The sequence below is a fragment of the Hoplias malabaricus genome, chromosome 8 (assembly GCF_029633855.1).
Source record: "Hoplias malabaricus isolate fHopMal1 chromosome 8, fHopMal1.hap1, whole genome shotgun sequence".
Lineage (NCBI taxonomy): Eukaryota > Metazoa > Chordata > Actinopteri > Characiformes > Erythrinidae > Hoplias > Hoplias malabaricus.
In genome coordinates this window covers 24,659,615-24,686,295 of record NC_089807.1, presented here as the reverse complement: position 1 = coordinate 24,686,295, position 26,681 = coordinate 24,659,615, and the positions used below count along the sequence as shown (strand labels likewise).

General features: G+C 38.9%; 1 protein-coding gene across 5 annotated transcripts in view; it reads left to right on the top strand.

The window, feature by feature from the left end:
• trim9 (tripartite motif containing 9) overlaps positions 1 to 26,681 on the top strand; it is a 322,256-nt gene that overhangs the window by 88,696 nt on the left and 206,879 nt on the right. The window lies entirely within an intron of this gene.

The following is a 26,681-nucleotide window of genomic DNA, read 5'->3' as shown; positions in this document are numbered from 1 at the left end:
ACACACTGCTGATTCTACTTTTCATAAATTGTATGTAATTTTATACTTAGGACATAACAAATGTGAGGTGACACTCTGTTTTTCTCAGTCACTGGCTCCTACGTTGCATATGTATGAAGATAGGTGCGAAAACCGAGGTGCGAGGTCCCCACCCCACTGCCTAATGAATGGCCCATTAGCTGTCACTGCCACAGCTGTCAAAAGAGAAGAGACCAGAGGCAGAGTTTATCACAGTTTATTTCAAAAAAAGAGAACTAAACAAGCAATAAAAACAAAAAAATAAATAACTGGCATGAATTAAAATAAATGGAAAATGTGTTCACATGTAAACATAGTGATAATATACTAAAGATAGTCATACTGTATATCCTTGTGTGTGTATATATATATTTGAGTCAGTTCAACAAAAGATGCCAGTCTCTAAAACAGTTTCTGTCTGGCTGCATGCAAAGGTAGACATCACACTGTTCATATTTCCATGGAAAACTGTTCCAAGAAACAGTTTTCTGTACCACTTCAAAGTTTTGTGCTGAGTTGTGTAATGCAAAATGCTAAACTTGCAGAGCAGATGTGGAAGGACCATGTTTTTACACGTTGGTGGTTGCAGACTTGGTTGACGCCGTCGTCTTTGCTTGGAGGTGGAGTATTTTCCACATTTCTGAAAGAAAAATAATAAGAAATGTGAGCTTCTGAGCAGTTACAAAGATGATCTATACATGCCAACAGTCACTACAACTAATAATTACTTGTATTTCAAATACAGTACTTACATATGACCTATGTATAGCAGTACTCCCGCTACTCAGGCGCAAAAAATCAGACTGATTGGCCTCATGGGGGCGCTACAGCGAAGGACAACGCATTTTCTTACGGGGCTCCTACCACGTGAGGCGTAGAGACGAAATTTTTTTTCCCCCTGATTCCTTGAGTCCTGCCGAATCAAAAAGGTCAATACAACCACTAAGCTCCGCCCACTTAGATTTTTTGCTATTTTGCATAATTTGCAAAACCTACTTTTGCGAACTAGTCTGTGGATTTTTGTCCAATTCTGTTGAGCATGGTGCCAAATTGTTTGTAAGAGTCTGGAGGTTAATAATTATCCAAAAAATGTTATAATTCGGATTCAAGATGGCCGCCATATGCAAATGAACCTCTTCGGCTCTTCGTCTGTTTTACTTAAAAATTCATAACAATTGTATACTTTACTCAAATGTGTTCAAATTGCATATTCAACTTACTCGCATGATTCTGAGGTACCAAGTCAAAGGAGGAGCCAATATTCATATAGGGGGCGCTGTAAATGCTACAAGTGTATATCTCAGCATCCGCAAGGCAGTTTGAACCATCCTTTGGCATGCTGCTTCTATTGGCAAAGCTATAAGTGGAAAATTAAGGACAACGCGATTCGGGCAAAATTGTGATCGTCATCGGCCAATTAGTTTTCAGCAGCTGTTTGACTACCTTAACAAGGTCCAATCATCATGAGACTTGACTGGTATGTTCCTGGGGGCACTTCCTAAGTGCATAAAAAATTACGTAACGATAGCCACTAGGTGGCGCTATATCAAGAAAATGTGATATATCTAAGCAAGAATTAAGTGTATTTACACGCAGTTTGCAGCTTTGTATACTCTGCAGATGGCCTAACAACTTTGTAATTGCAAGTGTTGTGAAAAAATGCATCGTTTTTTCTCAATAACCAGTTGTTCAAAATTGAACTTTTTCGAACTAGTCCGTGGAATTTGGCTCTATTCCAAAACAATTGACATTGTTGGAATCTGCAGAGTCTGTAGGTAAATAATTATCCAAAAAAGTACAACATTTGGACACACTGTTGAAACAATAAATCAATTAGTCGAAGTGTGCTGAGTTTTTACATTCTTTCAGCTGTATCTCAAACAAATGAAGCCCAATTAAGACCACAATTTACATACATATGTAGAGTCTTACCCTGAAGGAGCCTGTACAATATGACAGAAATCCATCAAAAGGGAGAGCTACAATTGCACAATTACATGCTATGTGCAGTTTCTGTGTTCATGCTGGATTTCTGTAATTGGGAGGGGCCTGTAAGCCACATAGTGATGAAAGTTCCACATTTTATTATCAATAATTAAAGTTCAGGTCCTTAGGATTCCTCTGATACCATATATGTCCATGTGAGTGAAATATTAAAAGAGCAGTACCTGATTAAAAAATCTGTATGTGCATTTGTAACAGCTCAGCTCCTCTATGGGACAGTAGTAAATTGTTTCACCAGCAGGTGGCACTCTAAGACCATATATTGCTTTGTTCATCTACATTCAAGAACTTATTTCTCTGTACAGGTCAAAAGTCATAACATATGAACAAAAATATTTATCATAATTAAAAACGGTGCTCACCAGTCATATCATGTCCTTTGCTAAACTAAAACAAATGGTTCATTAGCACTTGTGAAACCTCACTGTCCAAAACTGCTTATGGTCTCTCTGTACTGATGCTCCTTACACCCACACTAAGGCCTCATTGTGCAGATCCTTGCTTTAATGGACACCTCATGGACACGTGACATGCAGTTAGTGAGTGATGTACTTAATCCGATTCCATGTTGTTGTTGATATTTACTATACACAATGGCTGCCATTGGCCACTGAGGTTTCAGCAGCTCTTTGAAAGGCCCAACAAGGCCCAATCATAAAGAAATATTTACAGGGTGTCTATGGGGCACTTCGTAAGTACATGAGACATTTCCAAATGTTAGCTGCTAGTTGAAGATATAACAAAATCATAGATTCATTTTTACCTTGTTTGGCCTAAATGGTTCATGTGTCCTAAGGCCTCATTGACCTCTCAGACTGGCCAAAGGTCCCAATTAGGCCCATTCGTGTTAGGACCATGCCATTGCCGCTTGCAGCTATATTTAGGGGTTCGAGCACGAAATGCAAAGCATACTTTTGTCAATAAGTCTGTGCATTTTTGTCCAATTCTCTTGAGCATGGTGCCAAAACATTCACATGAGTCTGACATTAGGTAATTATAAAAACAATGTTGACATTTTGATTCAAGATGGCCTCCATATGCAGATGAACCTCTTCGGCTTATCACAAGTTTTACTTGAACGTCTGTAACTCCTCCATACTTTATTCAAATGGGTTCAAATTTCAGATTCTACTTAAGGACATGATTTTAAGGGTACCATATCAGCGATGTAGGCCTATTTTTTCCAAACAGGCCTATTCTGCGAGAACCCCGTTAATTGTCGCTTGCGGCTATATTTATTATTATTATTATTATTCTTTTTCTTTTTCTGCCATAAAACGAATCGCACAGCCCAAACCGTAAGGCCTAGACACTTGAGACTTGGTCAATAGGTAGTAGTCGGTCTCGCTACTCAGGCGCAAAATATCAGCCCAATTGGCCTCAAGGGGGCGCTACAGCGAAGGAAAACGCTTTCATTAAAAGATTTTCCACCCCGTGTGGCGTAGAGACGAAATCTTTTTTTTCCCTGATTCCTTGGGTCCTGCTGAATCAAAAAGGTACATACAACCACTAAGCTCCGCCTACTTAGATTTTTTGTTATTTTGCATAATTTGCAAAACCTACTTTTGTGTACTCCTCCGTGGATTTTTGTCCAATTTTCTTGAGCTTGGTGTCAAAATGTTCGCAGGAGCCTGTAGTTTAATAATTATCAAAAAAACGTTGAAATTTCGATTCAAGATGGCCGCCATATGCAAATGAACCTCTTCGGCTTATTTTATGTTTTACTTAAAAATCTATAACAAACTCATGGTTTACTCAAATGTGTTTACATTTCATATTCTACTTTCAGACATGATTCTGAAGTAGCTTGTCAAAGGAGAAGCCAATATTCATATAGGGGGCGCTGTAAATGCTTCAAGTTTATATCTCAGCATCCGTAAGGCGGATCGGACCGCCGCTTGGCATGCTGCTTCTATGGGCAAGGCTGTAGAGGGAAAATTAAGGACAACTCGATTCGAGCAAAATTGTGATTGTCATCGACCAATCAGCTGTCATCAGCTGTTTGACAACCTTAACAAGGTCCAATCATCATGGGATTTGACTGGTATGTCCCTGGGAGGCCTCCCTAAGAGCAGAAAAATTGTCATAACGATAGCCACTAGGGGGCGCTATATCAAGAAAATATTATATATCTCTGTGAAAATTAAGCATATTGACACGCAGTTTGCTTCTTTTTATACTCTGCAGAGGGCCTAACAACTTTGTAATTGCAAGTGTTGTCAAAAAATGCTTTGCTTTTTCTCAGTTTCCAAATGTTCAAAATTGAAGCTTTTCGAACTAGTCCGTGGAATTTTGTGATATTCACAAACAGTTGACCTTGTTGGAATCTGCAGAGTCTGTAGGTAAATAATTATCAAAAAAAGTTCAACATTTGGACAAACTTTTGTTGTAATAAAACAATTAATTGAAGTGTGGGGAGCTTTAAACATTCTTTTAGCTATAACTCAAACAAATTAAGTCCAATCAAGACCAAACGTGACAGAAGTATGTATGGTCTTGTCCTGAAGACGTATGTACAATATGATCAAAATTTACCAAAAGGGGGCGCTACAATTGGACAAAAACTGATTAAATGGGCTTTTTTATGTTATAGCGCCATCTAGGAACGCAGTGGCACCCCAACTTAATTATGACATCTGGTCCTCAGTCTGATCAAGTATGTGACGTTTTAAAATTTTTGGGGAAAGCATTTTTGAGTTATAGGTGTATATTAGTGTACACATATAGCTTATATTTGACTTGAGGAATACATGCTAGATCTGTGTTATTGGGAGTGGCCTGTAAGCTACATAGTAATAAAAGTGCAACAATTTTTTGTTAAAGTTCAGATCCTTAGGATTCAGCTGATACCGTACATGCCCATGTTAGGTAAATATCCACATAGGAGTACATGCTTAAATCTTTCTGTATGTGCTTTCATGGCTGATCTAAAAATATGGGAAAGTAGTCATTTCTCACCAGCAGATGGCAGTCTAAGACTATACATTGTGCTGTTGAACTACAGTGGCTCTGAGACATTATGCAAGATGCAATGTGGAGCAAAGACCATAAGGCCCAGAAACACCTCCCTTGGCAGCAAGGTCCAGCAGGTGTAAAATGACTCAGCCAAGGAAAATGACATTCTTTGGCCAGATGGTGGCGCTATAGCAAAGGGAAAAGCATTGAGGTCTATATCTCCTACACCGTAAGGCCTAGAGATGAAATCTTTTTGTCCCTTATTCCTTGGCAAAACTTGACAAACTAATTTGCTGTTGGATCATAAAGCTCAGCCCACTTAGATTTTGAGCTAATTTGCATAATTTGCAAAACATACTTTTGTCAATAAGTCTATGAATTTTTCACCAAGTCCCTTGAGCTTGGTGCCAAAACGTTCACATGAGTCTGACCCTAGGTAATTATAGAATGAATTGACATTTTGATTCATGATGGCAAATGAACCTCTTCAGCTTATCACAGGTTTTACTTGAACATCTCTAACTCCATACTTTGCTCAAATGGGTTCAAATTTAAGATTCTACTTATAGAAATGCTTTTAAAGGTAGCATGGCAGCGATGTAGGCCTATTGCTTCCAAACAGGCCTGTTAAGCGAGAACCCCGTTAATTGCCGCTTGCGGCTATATTTATTATTCTTTTTCTTTTTCTGCCATAAAACGAATCACACAGCCCAAACCGTAAGGCCTAGACACTTGAGACTTGGTCAATAGGTAGTAGTCGGTCTCGCTACTCAGGCGCAAAATATCAGCCCAATTGGCCTCAAGGGGGCGCTACAGCGAAGGAAAACGCTTTCATTAAAAGATTTTCCACCCCGTGTGGCGTAGAGACGAAATCTTTTTTTTCCCTGATTCCTTGGGTCCTGCCGAATCAAAAAGGTACATACAACCACTAAGCTCCGCCTACTTAGATTTTTTGCTATTTTGCATAATTTGCAAAACCTACTTTTGTGTACTCCTCCGTGGATTTTTGTCCAATTTTCTTGAGCTTGGTGTCAAAATGTTCGCAGGAGCCTGTAGTTTAATAATTATCAAAAAAACGTTGAAATTTCGATTCAAGATGGCCGCCATATGCAAATGAACCTCTTCGGCTTATTTTATGTTTTACTTAAAAATCTATAACAAACTCATGGTTTACTCAAATGTGTTTACATTTCATATTCTACTTTCAGACATGATTCTGAGGTAGCTTGTCAAAGGAGAAGCCAATATTCATATAGGGGGCGCTGTAAATGCTTCAAGTTTATATCTCAGCATCCGTAAGGCGGATCGGACCGCCGCTTGGCATGCTGCTTCTATGGGCAAGGCTGTAGAGGGAAAATTAAGGACAACTCGATTCGAGCAAAATTGTGATTGTCATCGACCAATCAGCTGTCATCAGCTGTTTGACAACCTTAACAAGGTCCAATCATCATGGGATTTGACTGGTATGTCCCTGGGAGGCCTCCCTAAGAGCAGAAAAATTGTCATAACGATAGACACTAGGGGGCGCTATGTCAAGAAAATATTATATATCTCTGTGAAAATTAAGCATATTGACACACAGTTTGCTTCTTTTTATACTCTGCAGAGGGCCTAACAACTTTGTAATTGCAAGTGTTGTCAAAAAATGCTTTGCTTTTTCTCAGTTTCCAAATGTTCAAAATTGAAGCTTTTCGAACTAGTCAGTGGAATTTTGCGATATTCCCAAACAGTTGACCTTGTTGGAATCTGCAGAGTCTGTAGGTAAATAATTATCAAAAAAAGTTCAACATTTGGACAAACTTTTGTTGTAATAAAACAATTAATTGAAGCGTGGGGAGCTTTAAACATTCTTTTAGCTATAACTCAAACAAATTAAGTCCAATCAAGACCAAACGTGACAGAAGTATGTATGGTCTTGTCCTGAAGACGTATGTACAATATGATCAAAATTTACCAAAAGGGGGCGCTACAATTGGACAAAAACTGATTAAATGGGCTTTTTTATGTTATAGCGCCATCTAGGATTGCAGTGGCACCCCAACTTAATTATGACATCTGGTCCTCAGTCTGATCAAGTATGTGACGTTTTAAAATTTTTGGGGAAAGCATTTTTGAGTTATAGGTGTATATTAGTGTACACATATAGCTTATATTTGACTTGAGGAATACATGCTAGATCTGTGTTATTGGGAGTGGCCTGTAAGCTACATAGTAATAAAAGTGCAACATTTTTTTGTTAAAGTTCAGATCCTTAGGATTCAGCTGATACCGTACATGCCCATGTTAGGTAAATATCCACATAGGAGTACATGCTTAAATCTTTCTGTATGTGCTTTCATGGCTGATCTAAAAATATGGGAAAGTAGTCATTTCTCACCAGCAGATGGCAGTCTAAGACTATACATTGTGCTGTTGAACTACAGTGGCTCTGAGACATTATGCAAAATGCAATGTGGAGCAAAGACCATAAGGCCCAGAAATACCTCCCTTGGCAGCAAGGTCCAGCAGGTGTAAAATGACTCAGCCAAGGAAAATGACATTCTTTGGCCAGATGGTGGCGCTATAGCAAAGGGAAAAGCATTGAGGTCTATATCTCCTACACCGTAAGGCCTAGAGATGAAATCTTTTTGTCCCTTATTCCTTGGCTTAAGACAAACTAATTTGCTGTTGGATCATAAAGCTCAGCCCACTTAGATTTTGAGCTAATTTGCATAATTTGCAAAACATACTTTTGTCAATAAGTCTATGAATTTTTCACCAAGTCCCTTGAGCTTGGTGCCAAAACGTTCACATGAGTCTGACCCTAGGTAATTATAGAATTAATTGACATTTTGATTCATGATGGCAAATGAACCTCTTCAGCTTATCACAGGTTTTACTTGAACATCTCTAACTCCATACTTTGCTCAAATGGGTTCAAATTTAAGATTCTACTTATAGAAATGCTTTTAAAGGTAGCATGGCAGCGATGTAGGCCTATTGCTTCCAAACAGGCCTGTTAAGCGAGAACCCCGTTAATTGCCGCTTGCGGCTATATTTAGGGGTTCGAGCACAAAGTGCTTGAAACCCTATTATAATTGTTAGGATTTTTATTTTTATTATTATTCTTCCGGTTCTTTTTCTGCACTACAAACGATCGCACAGCCCAAACCGTAAGGCCTACAGACTTGAGGCTTGGTCAGTAGGTAGTAAACCCTCCCGCTACTCAGGCGCAAAAAATCAGACTGATTGGCCTCATGGGGGCGCTACAGCGAAGGACAACGCATTTTCTTACGGGGCTCCTACCACGTGAGGCGTAGAGACGAAATTTTTTTTTCCCCTGATTCCTTGAGTCCTGCCGAATCAAAAAGGTCAATACAACCACTAAGCTCCGCCCACTTAGATTTTTTGCTATTTTGCATAATTTGCAAAACCTACTTTTGCGAACTAGTCTGTGGATTTTTGTCCAATTCTGTTGAGCATGGTGCCAAATTGTTTGTAAGAGTCTGGAGGTTAATAATTATCCAAAAAATGTTAGAATTCGGATTCAAGATGGCCGCCATATGCAAATGAACCTCTTCGGCTCTTCGTCTGTTTTACTTAAAAATTCATAACAGTTGTATACTTTACTCAAATGTGTTCAATTTGCATATTGAACTTACTCTCATGATTCTGAGGTACCAAGTCAAAGGAGGAGCCAATATTCATATAGGGGGCGCTGTAAATGCTACAAGTGTATATCTCAGCATCCGCAAGGCAGTTTGAACCATCCTTTGGCATGCTGCTTCTATGGGCAAAGCTATAAGTGGAAAATTAAGGACAACGCGATTCGGGCAAAATTGTGATCGTCATCGGCCAATTAGTTTTCAGCAGCTGTTTGACTACCTTAACAAGGTCCAATCATCATGAGACTTGACTGGTATGTTCCTGGGGTCACTTCCTAAGTGCATAAAAAATTACGTAACGATAGCCACTAGGTGGCGCTATATCAAGAAAATGTGATATATCTAAGCAAAAATTAAGTGTATCGACACGCAGTTTGCAGCTTTGTATACTCTGCAGATGGCCTAACAACTTTGTAATTGCAAGTGTTGTGAAAAAATGCATCCTTTTTTCTCAATAACCAGTTGTTCAAAATTGAACTTTTTCGAACTAGTCCGTGGAATTTGGCTCTATTCCAAAACAATTGACTTTGTTGGAATCTGCAGAGTCTGTAGGTAAATAATTATCCAAAAAAGTACAACATTTGGACACACTGTTGAAACAATAAATCAATTAGTCCAAGTGTGCTGAGTTTTTACATTCTTTCAGCGGTATCTCAAACAAATGAAGCCCAATTAAGACCACAATTTACATACATATGTAGAGTCTTACCCTGAAGGAGCCTGTACAATATGACAGAAATCCATCAAAAGGGAGAGCTACAATTACACAATTACATGTTATGTGCAGTTTCTGTGTTCATGCTGGATTTCTGTAATTGGGAGGGGCCTGTAAGCCACATAGTGATGAAAGTTCCACATTTTATTATCAATAATTAAAGTTCAGGTCCTTAGGATTCCTCTGATACCATATATGTCCATGTGAATGAAATATTCAAAGAGCAGTACCTGATTAAAAAATCTCTATGTGCATTTGTAACAGCTCAGCTCCTCTATGGGACAGTAGTAAATTGTTTCACCAGCAGGTGGCACTCTAAGACCATATATTGCTTTGTTCATCTACATTCAAGAACTTATTTCTCTGTACAGGTCAAAAGTCATAACATATGAACAAAAATATTTATCATAATTAAAAACGGTGCTCACCAGTCATATCATGTCCTTTGCTAAACTAAAACAAATGGTTCATTAGCACTTGTGAAACCTCACTGTCCAAAACTGCTTAGGGTCTCTCTGTACTGATGCTCCTTACACCAACACTAAGGCCTCATTGTGCAGATCCTTGCTTTAATGGACACCTCATGGACACGTGACATGCAGTTAGTGAGTGATGTACTTAATCCGATTCCATGTTGTTGTTGATATTTACTATACACAATGGCTGCCATTGGCCACTGAGGTTTCAGCAGCTCTTTGAAAGGCCCAACAAGGCCCAATCATAAAGAAATATTTACAGGGTGTCTATGGGGCACTTCGTAAGTACATGAGACATTTCCAAATGTTAGCTGCTAGTTGAAGATATAACAAAATCATAGATTCATTTTTACCTTGTTTGGCCTAAATGGTTCATGTGTCCTAAGGCCTCATTGACCTCTCAGACTGGCCAAAGGTCCCAATTAGGCCCATTCGTGTTAGGACCATGCCATTGCCGCTTGCAGCTATATTTAGGGGTTCGAGCACGAAATGCAAAGCATACTTTTGTCAATAAGTCTGTGTATTTTTGTCCAATTCTCTTGAGCATGGTGCCAAAACATTCACATGAGTCTGACATTAGGTAATTATAGAAACAATGTTGACATTTTGATTCAAGATGGCCTCCATATGCAGATGAACCTCTTCGGCTTATCACAAGTTTTACTTGAACGTCTGTAACTCCTCCATACTTTATTCAAATGGGTTCAAATTTCAGATTCTACTTAAGGACATGATTTTAAGGGTACCATATCAGCGATGTAGGCCTATTGTTTCCAAACAGGCCTATTCTGCGAGAACCCCGTTAATTGTCGCTTGCGGCTATATTTATTATTATTATTCTTTTTCTTTTTCTGCCATAAAACGAATCGCACAGCCCAAACCGTAAGGCCTAGAGACTTGAGACTTGGTCAATAGGTAGTAGTCGGTCTCGCTACTCAGGCGCAAAATATCAGCCCAATTGGCCTCAAGGGGGCGCTACAGCGAAGGAAAACGCTTTCATTAAAAGATTTTCCACCCCGTGTGGCGTAGAGACGAAATCTTTTTTTTCCCTGACTCCTTGGGTCCTGCCGAATCAAAAAGGTACATACAACCACTAAGCTCCGCCTACTTAGATTTTTTGCTATTTTGCATAATTTGCAAAACCTACTTTTGTGTACTCCTCCGTGGATTTTTGTCCAATTTTCTTGAGCTTGGTGTCAAAATGTTCGCAGGAGCCTGTAGTTTAATAATTATCAAAAAAACGTTGAAATTTCGATTCAAGATTGCCGCCATATGCAAATGAACCTCTTCGGCTTATTTTATGTTTTACTTAAAAATCTATAACAAACTCATGCTTTACTCAAATGTGTTTACATTTCATATTCTACTTTCAGACATGATTCTGAGGTAGCTTGTCAAAGGAGAAGCCAATATTCATATAGGGGGCGCTGTAAATGCTTCAAGTTTATATCTCAGCATCCGTAAGGCGGATCGGACCGCCGCTTGGCATGCTGCTTCTATGGGCAAGGCTGTAGAGGGAAAATTAAGGACAACTCGATTCGAGCAAAATTGTGATTGTCATCGACCAATCAGCTGTCATCAGCTGTTTGACAACCTTAACAAGGTCCAATCATCATGGGATTTGACTGGTATGTCCCTGGGAGGCCTCCCTAAGAGCAGAAAAATTGTCATAACGATAGCCACTAGGGGGCGCTATGTCAAGAAAATATTATATATCTCTGTGAAAATTAAGCATATTGACACACAGTTTGCTTCTTTTTATACTCTGCAGAGGGCCTAACAACTTTGTAATTGCAAGTGTTGTCAAAAAATGCTTTGCTTTTTCTCAGTTTCCAAATGTTCAAAATTGAAGCTTTTCGAACTAGTCCGTGGAATTTTGCGATATTCCCAAACAGTTGACCTTGTTGGAATCTGCAGAGTCTGTAGGTAAATAATTATCAAAAAAAGTTCAACATTTGGACAAACTTTTGTTGTAATAAAACAATTAATTGAAGCGTGTGGAGCTTTAAACATTCTTTTAGCTATAACTCAAACAAATTAGGTCTAATCAAGACCAACCATGACAGACGTATGTATGGTCCTACCCTGAAGAAGTATGTACAATATGATCAAAATTTACCAAAAGGGGGCGCTACAATTGGACAAAAACTGATTTAATTGGCTTTTTTATGTTATAGCGCCATCTAGGAATGCAGTGGCACACCAACTTAATTATGACATCTGCTCCTCAGTCTGATCAAGCATGTGAAGTTTTAAAATTTTTGGGGAAAGTGTTTTTGAGTTATAGGTGTATATTAGTGTACACATATTGCAAATATTTGACTTGTGGAATACATGCTAGATCTCTCTTATTGTGAGGGGCCTGTAAGCTACATAGTAATAAAAGTGCAACAATTTTTTCATTCATTCATTATCTGTAACCGCTTATCCAGTTCAGGGTCGCGGTGGGTCCAGAGCCTACCTGGAATCATTGGGCGCAAGGCAACAATTTTTTGATCAGTATTAAAGTTCGGATCCTTAGGATTCAGCTAATACCACATATGTCCATGTTAGGTAAATATCCACATAGGAGTACACGCTCAAATGTTTCTATATGTGCATTCATCCATCCATCCATCCATTATCTGTAACCGCTTATCCAACTTAGGGTCGCGGGGGGTCCAGAGCCTACCTGGAATCATCGGGCGCAAGGCGGGAATACACCCTGGAGGGGACGCCAGACCTTCACAGGGCAAATATGTGCATTCATGGCAGAGCTAAATATATGTGAAAGTAGTTATTTCTCACCAGCAGATGGCAGTCTAAAACTATACATTGTGCTGTTGAACTACAGTGGCTCTGAGACATTATGCAAAATGCAATGTGGAGCAAAGACCATAAGGCCCAGAAACACCTCCCTTGGCAGCAACATCCAGCAGGTGTGAAATGACTCAGCCAAGGAAAATGACACTCTTTGGCCAGATGGTGGCGCTATAGCAAAGGGAAAAGCATTGCGGTCTATATCTCCTACACCGTAAGGCCTATAGATGAAATCTTTTTTTTCCCTTATTCCTTGACTTTAGACAAACTAATTTGCTATTGGATCATTTAGCTCAGCCCACTTAGATTTTGAGCTAATTTGCATAATTTGCAAAATATACTTTTGTCAATAAGTCTTTGAATTTTTGACCAATTCCCTTGAGCTTGGTGCCAAAACGTTCACGAGTCTGACCCTAGGTAATTATAGAACGAATGTTGACATTCTGATTCAAGATGGCCGCCATATGCAAATGAACCTCTTCAGCTTATCACAGGTTTTACTTGAACATCTCTAACTCCTTCATACTTTGCTCAAATGGGTTCAAATTTCAGATTCTACTTATAGAAATGCTTTTAAAGGTAGCATGTCAGCGATGTAGGCCTATTGCTTCCAAACAGGCCTGTTAAGCGAGAACCCCGTTAATTGCCGCTTGCGGCTATATTTATTATTAGGCTTCTGAGCACGAAGTGCAAAGAAGCCTTTTGTTTTTGTTCTGATTTTTATTATTATTATTATTATTATTATTATTATTAGGCTTCCGAGCACAAAGTGCAAAGGAAGCCTATTGTTTTTGTTCAGATTTTTATTATTATTATTATTATTATTATTATTATTCTTCCTAATAAAATTCTGCCTTAAAACGGATCGCACAGCCCAAACCGTAAGGCCTACAGACTTCATATTTGGTCAAAAATTAGTAAACCCCCCCGCTACTCAGGCGCAAAATATCAGCTTGATTGGCCTCAAGGGGGCGCTGCAGCGAAAGAAAACGCTTTCATTAAAGGATTTTCCACGCCGTGTGGCGTAGAGACGAAATTTTTGTTTCTACATGATCCTTGGGTCCCGATGAATCAAAAAGGTCGATACAACCACTAAGCTCCGCCTACTTAGATTTTTTGCTAATTAGCATAATTTGCAAAATTTATTTTTGTGAACTAGTCCCTGGATTTTTGTCTGATCCCCATGACCTTGGTGTCAAAACGTTCACAGGAGTGAGCTGGTCAATAATTATCAAAAACATCCAGACATTTCGAAACAAGATGGCCGACATATGCAAATGAATGTGTACCGTGAATTGCAAATTTTACTCAAACATCTCTAACTCCTTCATGCTTAACTCAAATCTGATGACCTTTCACACGTTGCTTCTAGACATGATTCTGAGGTAGCATGCATTTGCTGTTGCATGAAATATTATAGGGGGCGCTGTTATAGCTAACAATGTCTTTTGGCTAATATCTCAGGATCTACAAGGTCAATTAAGTTGACATTTGGCATGCTGGTTCTGTCAGCAAGCCTACATATGGGAAATTAAGGACGACTCAATACGGGCACGTTTAACTATGTCAACAGCCAATCAAATTTCAATTTTTTTTCATCATTTTTTTGACAGGCTTAACAATGCCCAATCAACATGGCATTTGCATGGTATGTTCATAGGCACACTTTGTATTTGCAGAAAAAATTTCGTGTTGATAGCCACAAGGGGGCGCAATTTATTTTTTAAACATGAAATATGAAATATGTCAGTGAAAATTTAACCTATCGACATGTTAATAATTTCATAATATACTCTACCTAGTGTCTAACAATATTGCAATTGCAACTATTTAGAAAAAAATTATAGATTTTCTTCAATTGTCAGGTATGTGATTATGGAATTTATCGTACTAGTCCGTGAGTTTTGATCCTATCATCACACAATTGGTCTCATTGCAAAGTGTATTGCCTGTAGGTAAATAATTATCAAAAACATTTTTAGATTTGGACAAGCTGTTGCTGCAATACGTCAACAAACACGAGTGGGCAGAGCCCGATGCACTCTTTTAGCTATAACTCATTCAAACTTCACCCAAATCAAACCAAAATTGGTACACATGTGCATGGTATGACTCTGAAGAAGTGTATCAGTTATGATCAAAATGCACATACAGGGGGCGCTAGAATTGGAAAAACTACTTAAAAATATGTTTTTTAATTTGTTATAGCGCCACCTATGGATGCAGTACCAACAAAATGTATTGATCTGTTCTGAAGCACATATGAAAGAAGCTTGTGTTTTTTCATAACATTTGGCAAAAGCATTTTTGACTTACAGCTCTTTATGTGTCATGTTTAGAATGCAAGTTACACACCAGTGCTAAGCAGAGCCTGGATGCCACGCAGTAATGAAATTTCAACTTTTTTTTGATAATTATTAAAGTTCAGGTTCTTGTGATTCTGCTGATACCACATATGTCCATATTAAGTCATTAAGCACAGACTAGTTCGCGGTCAAACATATGTGAGTTATTCTCAGCAATGTATTCAAAGGCATTATTGAAGAGTCCCCCTTCCCCCCTTCCCTCCTATTCCTTCTGACATGCTCTCTGCCTCTTATCTCTCTCTCTCTCTCTCTCTCTCTCTCTCTCTCTCTCTCTCTCTCTCTCTCTCTCTCTCTCATTCGCTCTCACAGATTCTAATAGCTTTACTAAGAGACAACAGTAGTTAATAATAAAAATAATAATTAAAATATATATTTTTCCAACATTTACAAATTGATGTAACATATGAATATATATATATATATATACACAAGCTGTATATGTGTACCTGTATAGCATATACATACATACTTATTGTGTATATGTTGTAAGTAGTGATGCATGGGTTATACTGAGGTCGGTGCTACCCACTGTCTCTCAGGCAGTGACAGACTGATACACACTGTGCAGTGAAGAGGGCTGGGAGCCCATCATCCAAGGATTATCTTATCTTATCTTATTATTAACAAAATGTAATGATTTGTTTTGGAGCACATATGAAAGAAGCTTGTGACGTTTCATAACAATTGACAAAAGCATTTTTTAGTTACAGCTGTTCATGTGTGATATTTTTAAGGCAAGTCACAGACCTCTTTTAGTAGCATCTGGATGCCATGCAGTAATGGAATTCCACATTATTTTAATAATCATTAAGGTTCAGGTTCTTGTGATTCTGTTGATATGTGCATATCAGGTCATAATTCAGATTGTAGTTCATGTTCAAATGTATGTGGGTAAAGCTCCAACAGCACTGCTTGGTTTGATCTATAAGGTCCAGTACAAAACATCACCACCAGATGGCAGTGTTGCACTGTGAATAATCCACCACCCATCTCATAATGCTTAGCAATGGTGCTTGAGGCTCACAGACAGATCAAAATCAGAAATTTTGGATCTCCTAAGTCAGCAGTGAGTATGCAATGTTGTGTATGATCTCAAAGTGGCAAAAGTAAGCAAATGCATTGCATGGACAGCGAGGAAGCCGTAAATCGCCGCTTGCGGCTATATTTATCATTAGGCTTCCGAGCACAAAGTGCAAAGGAAGCCTATTGTTTTTGTTCAGATTTTTATTATTATTATTATTATTATTATTCTTCCTAATAAAATTCTGCCTTAAAACGGATCGCACAGCCCAAACCGTAAGGCCTACAGACTTCATATTTGGTCAAAAATTAGTAAACCCCCCCCCCGCTACTCAGGCGCAAAATATCAGCTTGATTGGCCTCAAGGGGGCGCTGCAGCGAAAGAAAACGCTTTCATTAAAGGATTTTCCACGCCGTGTGGCGTAGAGACGAAATTTTTGTTTCTACATGATCCTTGGGTCCCGATGAATCAAAAAGGTCGATACAACCACTAAGCTCCGCCTACTTAGATTTTTTGCTAATTAGCATAATTTGCAAAATTTATTTTTGTGAACTAGTCCCTGGATTTTTGTCTGATCCCCATGACCTTGGTGTCAAAACGTTCACAGGAGTGAGCTGGTCAATAATTATCAAAAACATCCAGACATTTCGAAACAAGATGGCCGACATATGCAAATGAATGTGTACCGTGAATTGCAAATTTTACTCAAACATCTCTAACTCCTTCATGCTTAACTCAAATCTGATGACCTTTCACACGTTGCTTCTAGACATGATTCTGAGGTAGCATGCATTTGCTGTTGCATGAAATATTATAGGGGGCGCTGTTATAGCTAACAATGTCTTTTGGCTAATATCTCAGGATCTACAAGGTCAATTAAGTTGACATTTGGCATGCTGGTTCTGTCAGCAAGCCTACATATGGGAAATTAAGGACGACTCAATACGGGCACGTTTAACTATGTCAACAGCCAATCAAATTTCAATTTTTTTTCATCATTTTTTTGACAGGCTTAACAATGCCCAATCAACATGGCATTTGCATGGTATGTTCATAGGCACACTTTGTATTTGCAGAAAAAATTTCGTGTTGATAGCCACAAGGGGGCGCAATTTATTTTTTAAACATGAAATATGAAATATCTCAGTGAAAATTTAACCTATCGACATGTTAATAATTTCATAATATACTCTACCTAGTGTCTAACAATATTGCAATTGCAACTATTTAGAAAAAAATTATAGATTTTCTTCAATTGTCAGGTATGTGATTATGGAATTTATCGTACTAGTCCGTGAGTTTTGATCCTATCATCACACAATTGGTCTCATTGCAAAGTGTATTGCCTGTAGGTAAATAATTATCAAAAAAATGTTTAGATTTGGACACGCTGTTGCTGCAATACGTCAACGAACACAAGTGGGCGGAGCCCAATGCACTCTTTTAGCTATAACTCATTCAAACTTCACTCAAATCAAACCAAAATTGGTACACATGTGCATGGTATGACTCTGAAGAAGTGTATCAATTATGATCAAAATGCACATACAGGGGGCGCTAGAATTGGAAAAACTACTTAAAAATATGTTTTTTAATTTGTTATAGCGCCACCTATGGATGCAGTACCAACAAAATGTATTGATCTGTTCTGAAGCACATATGAAAGAAGCTTGTGTTTTTTCATAACATTTGGCAAAAGCATTTTTGACTTACAGCTCTTTATGTGTCATGTTTAGAATGCAAGTTACACACCAGTGCTAAGCAGAGCCTGGATGCCACGCAGTAATGAAATTTCAACTTTTTTTTGATAATTATTAAAGTTCAGGTTCTTGTGATTCTGCTGATACCACATATGTCCATATTAAGTCATTAAGCACAGACTAGTTCGCGGTCAAACATATGTGAGTTATTCTCAGCAATGTATTCAAAGGCATTATTGAAGAGTCCCCCTTCCCCCCTTCCCTCCTATTCCTTCTGACATGCTCTCTGCCTCTTATCTCTCTCTCTCTCTCTCTCTCTCTCTCTCTCTCTCTCTCTCATTCGCTCTCACAGATTCTAATAGCTTTACTAAGAGACAACAGTAGTTAATAATAAAAATAATAATTAAAATATATATTTTTCCAACATTTACAAATTGATGTAACATATGAATATATATATATATACACAAGCTGTATATGTGTACCTGTATAGCATATACATACATACTTATTGTGTATATGTTGTAAGTAGTGATGCATGGGTTATACTGAGGTCGGTGCTACCCACTGTCTCTCAGGCAGTGACAGACTGATACACACTGTGCAGTGAAGAGGGCTGGGAGCCCATCATCCAAGGATTATCTTATCTTATCTTATTATTAACAAAATGTAATGATTTGTTTTGGAGCACATATGAAAGAAGCTTGTGACGTTTCATAACAATTGACAAAAGCATTTTTTAGTTACAGCTGTTCATGTGTGATATTTTTAAGGCAAGTCACAGACCTCTTTTAGTAGCATCTGGATGCCATGCAGTAATGGAATTCCACATTATTTTAATAATCATTAAGGTTCAGGTTCTTGTGATTCTGCTGATATGTGCATATCAGGTCATAATTCAGATTGTAGTTCATGTTCAAATGTATGTGGGTAAAGCTCCAACAGCACTGCTTGGTTTGATCTATAAGGTCCAGTACAAAACATCACCACCAGATGGCAGTGTTGCACTGTGAATAATCCACCACCCATCTCATAATGCTTAGCAATGGTGCTTGAGGCTCACAGACAGATCAAAATCAGAAATTTTGGATCTCCTAAGTCAGCAGTGAGTATGCAATGTTGTGTATGATCTCAAAGTGGCAAAAGTAAGCAAATGCATTGCATGGACAGCGAGGAAGCCGTAAATCGCCGCTTGCGGCTATATTTATTATTATTATTCTTCCTAATAAAATTCTGCCTTAAAACGGATCGCACAGCCCAAACCGTAAGGCCTACAGACTTCATATTTGGTCAAAAATTAGTAAACCCTCCCGCTACTCAGGCGCAAAATATCAGCTTGATTGGCCTCAAGGGGGCGCTACAGCGAAAGAAAACGCTTTCATTAAAGGATTTTCCACGCCGTGTGGCGTAGAGACGAAATTTTTGTTTCTACATGATTCTTGGGTCCCGATGAATCAAAAAGGTCGATACAACCACTAAGCTCCGCCTACTTACATTTTTTGCTAATTAGCATAATTCGCAAAATCTATTTTCGTGAACTAGTCCCTGGATTTTTGTCTGATCCCCATGACCTTGGTGTCAAAACGTTCACAGGAGTGAGCTGGTCAATAATTATCACAAACATCCTGACATTTCGACACAAGATGGCCGACATATGCAAATGAATGTGTACCGTGAATTGCAAATTTTACTCAAATATCTGTAACTCCTTCATGCTTAACTCAAATCTGATGACCTTTCACACGTTGCTTCTAGACATGGTTCTGAGGTAGCACGCATTTGCTGTTGCATGAAATATTATAGGGGGCGCTGTTATAGCTACCAATGTCTTTTGGCTAATATCTCAGGATCTACAAGGCCAATTAAGTTGACATTTGGCATGCTGGTTCTGTCAGCAAGCCTACATATGGGAAATTAAGGACGACTGAATACGGGCACGTTTAACGATGTCAACAGCCAATCAAAGTTCAATTTTATTTCATCATTTTTTTGACAGGCTTAACAATGCCCAATCATCATGGCATTTGCATGGTATGTTCATGGACACACTTTGTATTTGCAGAAAAATTTTCGTGTTGATAGCCACAAGGGGGCGCAATTTATTTTTTAAACATGAAATATGGAATATCTCAGTGAAAATTTAACCTATCGACATGTTAATAATTTCGTAATACACTCTACGTAGTGTCTAACAATATTGCAGTTACAACTATTTAGAAAAAAATTATAGATTTTCTTCAATTGTCAGGTATGTGATTATGGAATTTATCGTACTAGTCCGTGAGTTTTGGTCCTATCAACACACAATTGGTCTCATTGCAAAGTGTATTGCCTGTAGGTACATAATTATCAAAAAAACCTTTAGATTTGGACACGCTGTTGCTGCAATACCTCAACAAACATGAGTGGGCGGAGCCCGATGCACTCTTTTAGCTATAACTCATTCAAACTTCACCCAAATCAAACCAAAATGGGTACACATGTGTATGGTATTACTCTGAAGAAGTGTATCAATTATGATTAAAATGCGCATACAGGGGGCACTAGAATTGGAAAAAATATTTAAAAATTAGTTTTTAATTTGTTATAGCGCCACCTAAGGATGCAGTACCAACAGAATGTAATGAGTTGTTCTGGAGCACATATGAAAGAAGCTTGTAATGTTTCATAACATTTGGCAAAATCATTTTTGAGTTACAGGTATTTATGTGTGATATTTTTATGGAAACTTACAGACCTATTTTAAGCAGCATCTGGATGCCATGCAGTAATGGAATTCCACTTTATTTGTAATAATTATTAAAGTTCAGGTTCTTGTGATTCTGCTGATACCAAATATGTGCATATCGGGTCATAATTCAGATTGTAGTTCATGTTCAAATGTATGTGGGTAAAGCTCCAACAGCACTGCTTGGTTTGATCCACAAGGTCTAGTACAACACACCACCACCAGATGGCAGTGTTGCACTGTGAATAATCCACCACCCATCTCATAATGCTTAGCAATGGTGCTTGGGGCTCACAGACAGATCAAAATCAGAAATTTTGGATCTCTTAAGTAAGCAGAGAGTATGCAATGTTGTGTATGATCTCAAAGTGGCAAAAGTAAGCAAATTTATTGCCTACAAAGCGAGGAAGCCGTAAATCGCCGCTTGCGGCTATATTTAGGGGTTCGAGCACGAAGTGCTTGAAACCCTATTGTGTTTGTTCTGATTTTAATTTGTTATTATTATTATTATTATTCTTTTTCTTTTTCTGCCATAAAACGAATCGCACAGCCCAAACCGTAAGGCCTAGACACTTGAGACTTGGTCAATAGGTAGTAGTCGGTCTCGCTACTCAGGCGCAAAATATCAGCCCAATTGGCCTCAAGGGGGCGCTACAGCGAAGGAAAACGCTTTCATTAAAAGATTTTCCACCCCGTGTGGCGTAGAGACGAAATCTTTTTTTTCCCTGATTCCTTGGGTCCTGCCAAATCAAAAAGGTACATACAACCACTAAGCTCCGCCTACTTAGATTTTTTGCTATTTTGCATAATTTGCAAAACCTACTTTTGTGTACTCCTCCGTGGATTTTTGTCCAATTTTCTTGAGCTTGGTGTCAAAATGTTCGCAGGAGCCTGTAGTTTAATAATTATCAAAAAAACGTTGAAATTTCGATTCAAGATGGCCGCCATATGCAAATGAACCTCTTCGGCTTATTTTATGTTTTACTTAAAAATCTATAACAAACTCATGCTTTACTCAAATGTGTTTACATTTCATATTCTACTTTCAGACATGATTCTGAGGTAGCTTGTCAAAGGAGAAGCCAATATTCATATAGGGGGCGCTGTAAATGCTTCAAGTTTATATCTCAGCATCCGTAAGGCGGATCGGACCGCCGCTTGGCATGCTGCTTCTATGGGCAAGGCTGTAGAGGGAAAATTAAGGACAACTCGATTCGAGCAAAATTGTGATTGTCATCGACCAATCAGCTGTCATCAGCTGTTTGACAACCTTAACAAGGTCCAATCATCATGGGATTTGACTGGTATGTCCCTGGGAGGCCTCCCTAAGAGCAGAAAAATTGTCATAACGATAGCCACTAGGGGGCGCTATATCAAGAAAATATTATATATCTCTGTGAAAATTAAGCATATTGACACGCAGTTTGCTTCTTTTTATACTCTGCAGAGGGCCTAACAACTTTGTAATTGCAAGTGTTGTCAAAAAATGCTTTGCTTTTTCTCAGTTTCCAAATGTTCAAAATTGAAGCTTTTCGAACTAGTCCGTGGAATTTTGCGATATTCACAAACAGTTGACCTTGTTGGAATCTGCAGAGTCTGTAGGTAAATAATTATCAAAAAAAGAAAAACATTTGGACAAACTTTTGTTGTAATAAAACAATTAATTGAAGTGTGGGGAGCTTTAAACATTCTTTTAGCTATAACTCAAACAAATTAAGTCTAATCAAGACCAAACGTGACAGAAGTATGTATGGTCTTGTCCTGAAGACGTATGTACAATATGATCAAAATTTACCAAAAGGGGGCGCTACAATTGGACAAAAACTGATTAAATGGGCTTTTTTATGTTATAGCGCCATCTAGGATTGCAGTGGCACCCCAACTTAATTATGACATCTGGTCCTCAGTCTGATCAAGTATGTGACGTTTTAAAATTTTTGGGGAAAGCATTTTTGAGTTATAGGTGTATATTAGTGTACACATATAGCTTATATTTGACTTGAGGAATACATGCTAGATCTGTGTTATTGGGAGTGGCCTGTAAGCTACATAGTAATAAAAGTGCAACAATTTTTTGTTAAAGTTCAGATCCTTAGGATTCAGCTGATACCGTACATGCCCATGTTAGGTAAATATCCACATAGGAGTACATGCTTAAATCTTTCTGTATGTGCTTTCATGGCTGATCTAAAAATATGGGAAAGTAGTCATTTCTCACCAGCAGATGGCAGTCTAAGACTATACATTGTGCTGTTGAACTACAGCGGCTCTGAGACATTATGCAAAATGCAATGTGGAGCAAAGACCATAAGGCCCAGAAACACCTCCCTTGGCAGCAAGGTCCAGCAGGTGTAAAATGACTCAGCCAAGGAAAATGACATTCTTTGGCCAGATGGTGGCGCTATAGCAAAGGGAAAAGCATTGAGGTCTATATCTCCTACACCGTAAGGCCTAGAGATGAAATCTTTTTGTCCCTTATTCCTTGGCTTAAGCCAAATAATTTGCTGTTGGATCATAAAGCTCAGCCCACTTAGATTTTGAGCTAATTTGCATAATTTGCAAAACATACTTTTGTCAATAAGTCTATGAATTTTTCACCAAGTCCCTTGAGCTTGGTGCCAAAACGTTCACATGAGTCTGACCCTAGGTAATTATAGAATGAATTGACATTTTGATTCATGATGGCAAATGAACCTCTTCAGCTTATCACAGGTTTTACTTGAACATCTCTAACTCCATACTTTGCTCAAATGGGTTCAAATTTAAGATTCTACTTATAGAAATGCTTTTAAAGGTAGCATGGCAGCGATGTAGGCCTATTGCTTCCAAACAGGCCTGTTAAGCGAGAACCCCGTTAATTGCCGCTTGCGGCTATATTTATTATTCTTTTTCTCGGCTAAAATGCAACGTGGAGCATAAACTGTAAGGCCTAGAAACACCACACTTGGCAGACTAATAGGGAACCCGTTAAATGACTCAGCCAATAAAAATTACACTCCTTGGCCTCATGGTGGCGCTATAGCAAAGCCAAATGCGTTTAGGTCCATATCTCGTAAACCGTGGGGTGTAGAAGCAAAATTCTTTTTTTCTCTGATTCCTTGATCCTTGATGTATCAAAAACGGGTAAATCAAATTTCTGCTCCGCCCACTAGAAATTAGTGATAAAATTCATAATTTGCAAAATCTACTTTTGCAAACTAGTCCGGGGATTTTAGTCCATTTCCCTTAAGCATGGTGCCAAAATGTTCAAAGGAGGTAGGAGGTCAATAATTATCCAAAAAATGTTAGAATTTCGATTCAAGATGGCCGCCATATGCAAATGAACCTCTTCGGCGTTTTGTATGTTTTACTTAAAAATTCATAACAATTTCATACTCTACTCAAATGTGTTAAAATTTCATATTCCACTTCCTGATATAATTTTGAGGTATCATGTCAAAGAAGGAGCCAATATACCTATAGGGGGCGCTGTAAATGCTACAAGTTTATGTCTCAGCATCCGCAAGGCTGTTTGAACCGTCCTTTGGCATGCTGCTTCTATGGGCAAAGCTATAAGTGGAAAATTAAGGACAACGCGATTCGGGCAAAATTGTGATTGTCATCGGCCAATTAGATTTCAGCAGCTGTTTGACTACCTTAACAAAGTCTAATCATCATGAGACTTGACTGGTATGTTCCTGGGGGCACTTCCTAAGTGCATAAAAAATTACGTAACGATAGCCACTAGGTGGCGCTATATCAAGAAAATGTGATATATTTAAGCAAAAATTAAGCGTATCGACACGCAGTTTGCAGTTTTGTATACTCTGCAGAGGGCCTAACAACTTTGTAATTGCAAGTGTTGTGAAAAAATGCATCGTTTTTTCTCAATAACCAGTTGTTCAAAATTGAACTTTTTCGAACTAGTCCGTGGAATTTGGCTCTATTCCAAAACAATTGACTTTGTTGGAATCTGCAGAGTCTGTAGGTAAATAATTATCCAAAAAACTACAACATTTGGACACACTGTTGAAACAATAAATCGATTAGTCGAAGCGTGCTGAGTTTTTACATTCTTTCAGCTGTAACCCAATCAAATGAAGCCCAATCAAGACCACAATTTACATACATATGTAGAGTCTTACCCTGAAGGAGCCTGTAAAATATGACACAAATCCATCAAAAGGGAGAGCTACAATTAGACAATTACATGTTATGTGCAGTTTCTGTGTTCATGCTGGATTTCTGTAATTGGGAGGGGCCTGTAAGCCACATAGTGATGAATGTTCCGCATTTTATTATCAATAATTAAAGTTCAGGTCCTTAGGATTCCTCTGATACCATATATGTTCATGTGAGTGAAATATTCAAAGTGCAGTAGGCTATTAAAATGTCTAAATGTGAATGACTTTCAGGAGCCCTTGAGGACAATAGTAAATACTTTCACCAGCAGGTGGCACTCTAAGACCATATATTGCTTTTATCATCTACATTATTGAGATCCGGGCGGCACGGTGGCGCAACAGGTAGTGTCGCAGTCACACAGCTCCAGGGGCCAGGAGGTTGTGGGTTCAATTCCCACTCCGGGTGACTGTCTGTGAGGAGTTGGTGTGTTCTCCCCGTGTTCAAAGTGCAGTAGGCTATTAAAAAGTCTAAATGTGAATGACTTTCAGTAGTCCTTGAGGACAATAGTAAATACTTTCACCAGCAGGTGGCACTCTAAGACTATATATTGCTTTTTGAATCTACATTATTGAGATCCTATTTATCTGCACAAGTGAAAAGTCATAACATATGAACATAAATATTGATCATAATTGAAAACAGTTCTCATCAGTCATACCATGTCTTTTGCTATACATTACAACAACATCTATAACAATACCTTACACCCAATTTTCACTTGTTTGGCCAAACAGGCCCATGCTTCCTAAGGCCTCATTGTTGGCTCATAGTGCCATTTTTGCCATTGGGCCCATTCGTGTTAGGACCATGCCATTGCCGCTTGCGGCTATATTTGGTTCTTGTGTTTGTGTAAATGTGTGTTTTTCTGTCTTTCTGTGTAAATGTGTCTACCCCGGTTCACAGCTGTTTCCTGTCTGTCCTTGTTTTTTTGTGTTCAGTTTAGTCCTGTCTTTATACAGTCTGTCTTGCCCGTGTTTGTTTTCTCTGTTGGTTTTGCTTCTGTTTTTGTTAATAAATTCCTTGCATATATGTCTGCCTCCCTTGTCTGTCCTTCCCAGCCATGACACAATGATTTTGAAAAAAAAAATCATATGTAAATAAAGTGCCTAATGCTTTGTTTTGTAGTTGCAGTTGACTTTACTAAGTTTCATTGCATAACCAGCAATCTGATTGGTTCTTATTGCTAAAGGATGGAATCTGTAAATAGAATCCATGTTGCCAAGCTTCATGACGCCAGGGGCCCTTTTGCCCAAGCTCTGTGCCCAATGGGCATTTCACTATACCCCTAATCTAGATCTTGTAGGTGGTGAGCCCATATGATCCTCCCATGTTGCCTTTTCGGGCTGAGCCCGGCCAGGTCACGTGGGCTACACTGCCACCAGGCGCTCGCCGTTAGACACCTCCCCTTGTCCAGGGGTAGGTCCCGGTAACTCTCTCCCAGGCAGGGTACTCTTAGTTTTAAATGTTGTACTCATAGGGATGCATTTTGGATTGTGTTTGTCTGGATCTTCTGTCCAGACCTGTTCGCCATAAGAGCTAACAGCTCCTGACGACATAGCCCTGACACTCATTAGACAACACAAGCCCTTCCATGACTACAAGGCCCCGATCCAGGAAGAGTTGAGAGGGTTGAGGTGGTTCGGGCATCTGATAAGGATGCCTCCCACTGGAGGTACAACAGGCACATCCAACTGGAAGGAGCCCATGGGGTAGGCCCAGGACATGCAGGAGGTATTATATCTCCCAGCTGGCCTGGAAACAGCTGGGGATCCTCCAGAAGGAACTGGTGGAAGTTGCGTGGGACAGAGATATGTGGCTTTTTGCTCACCCTGTTGCCACCACGACCCTGAAATGGACAAGCGGAAAAGATGATGATGATGTTGATAATGAGAATCCATGTTCAGCATTATACGAATATTTCAACTGATAATCATTCCCTTATTAAAATTTCTGGTTTTACACAACACTGTCATCCTGAAAAGGTCCCAAAAGAGCTTTTATCATGTCCCTTGGGCTATTGTTATCTGCCCCAGGTCAGTGGTGTCTGGAGCCCTGTCCTCTGTGTGTCACTCATTCGAGTCATAGCACTCA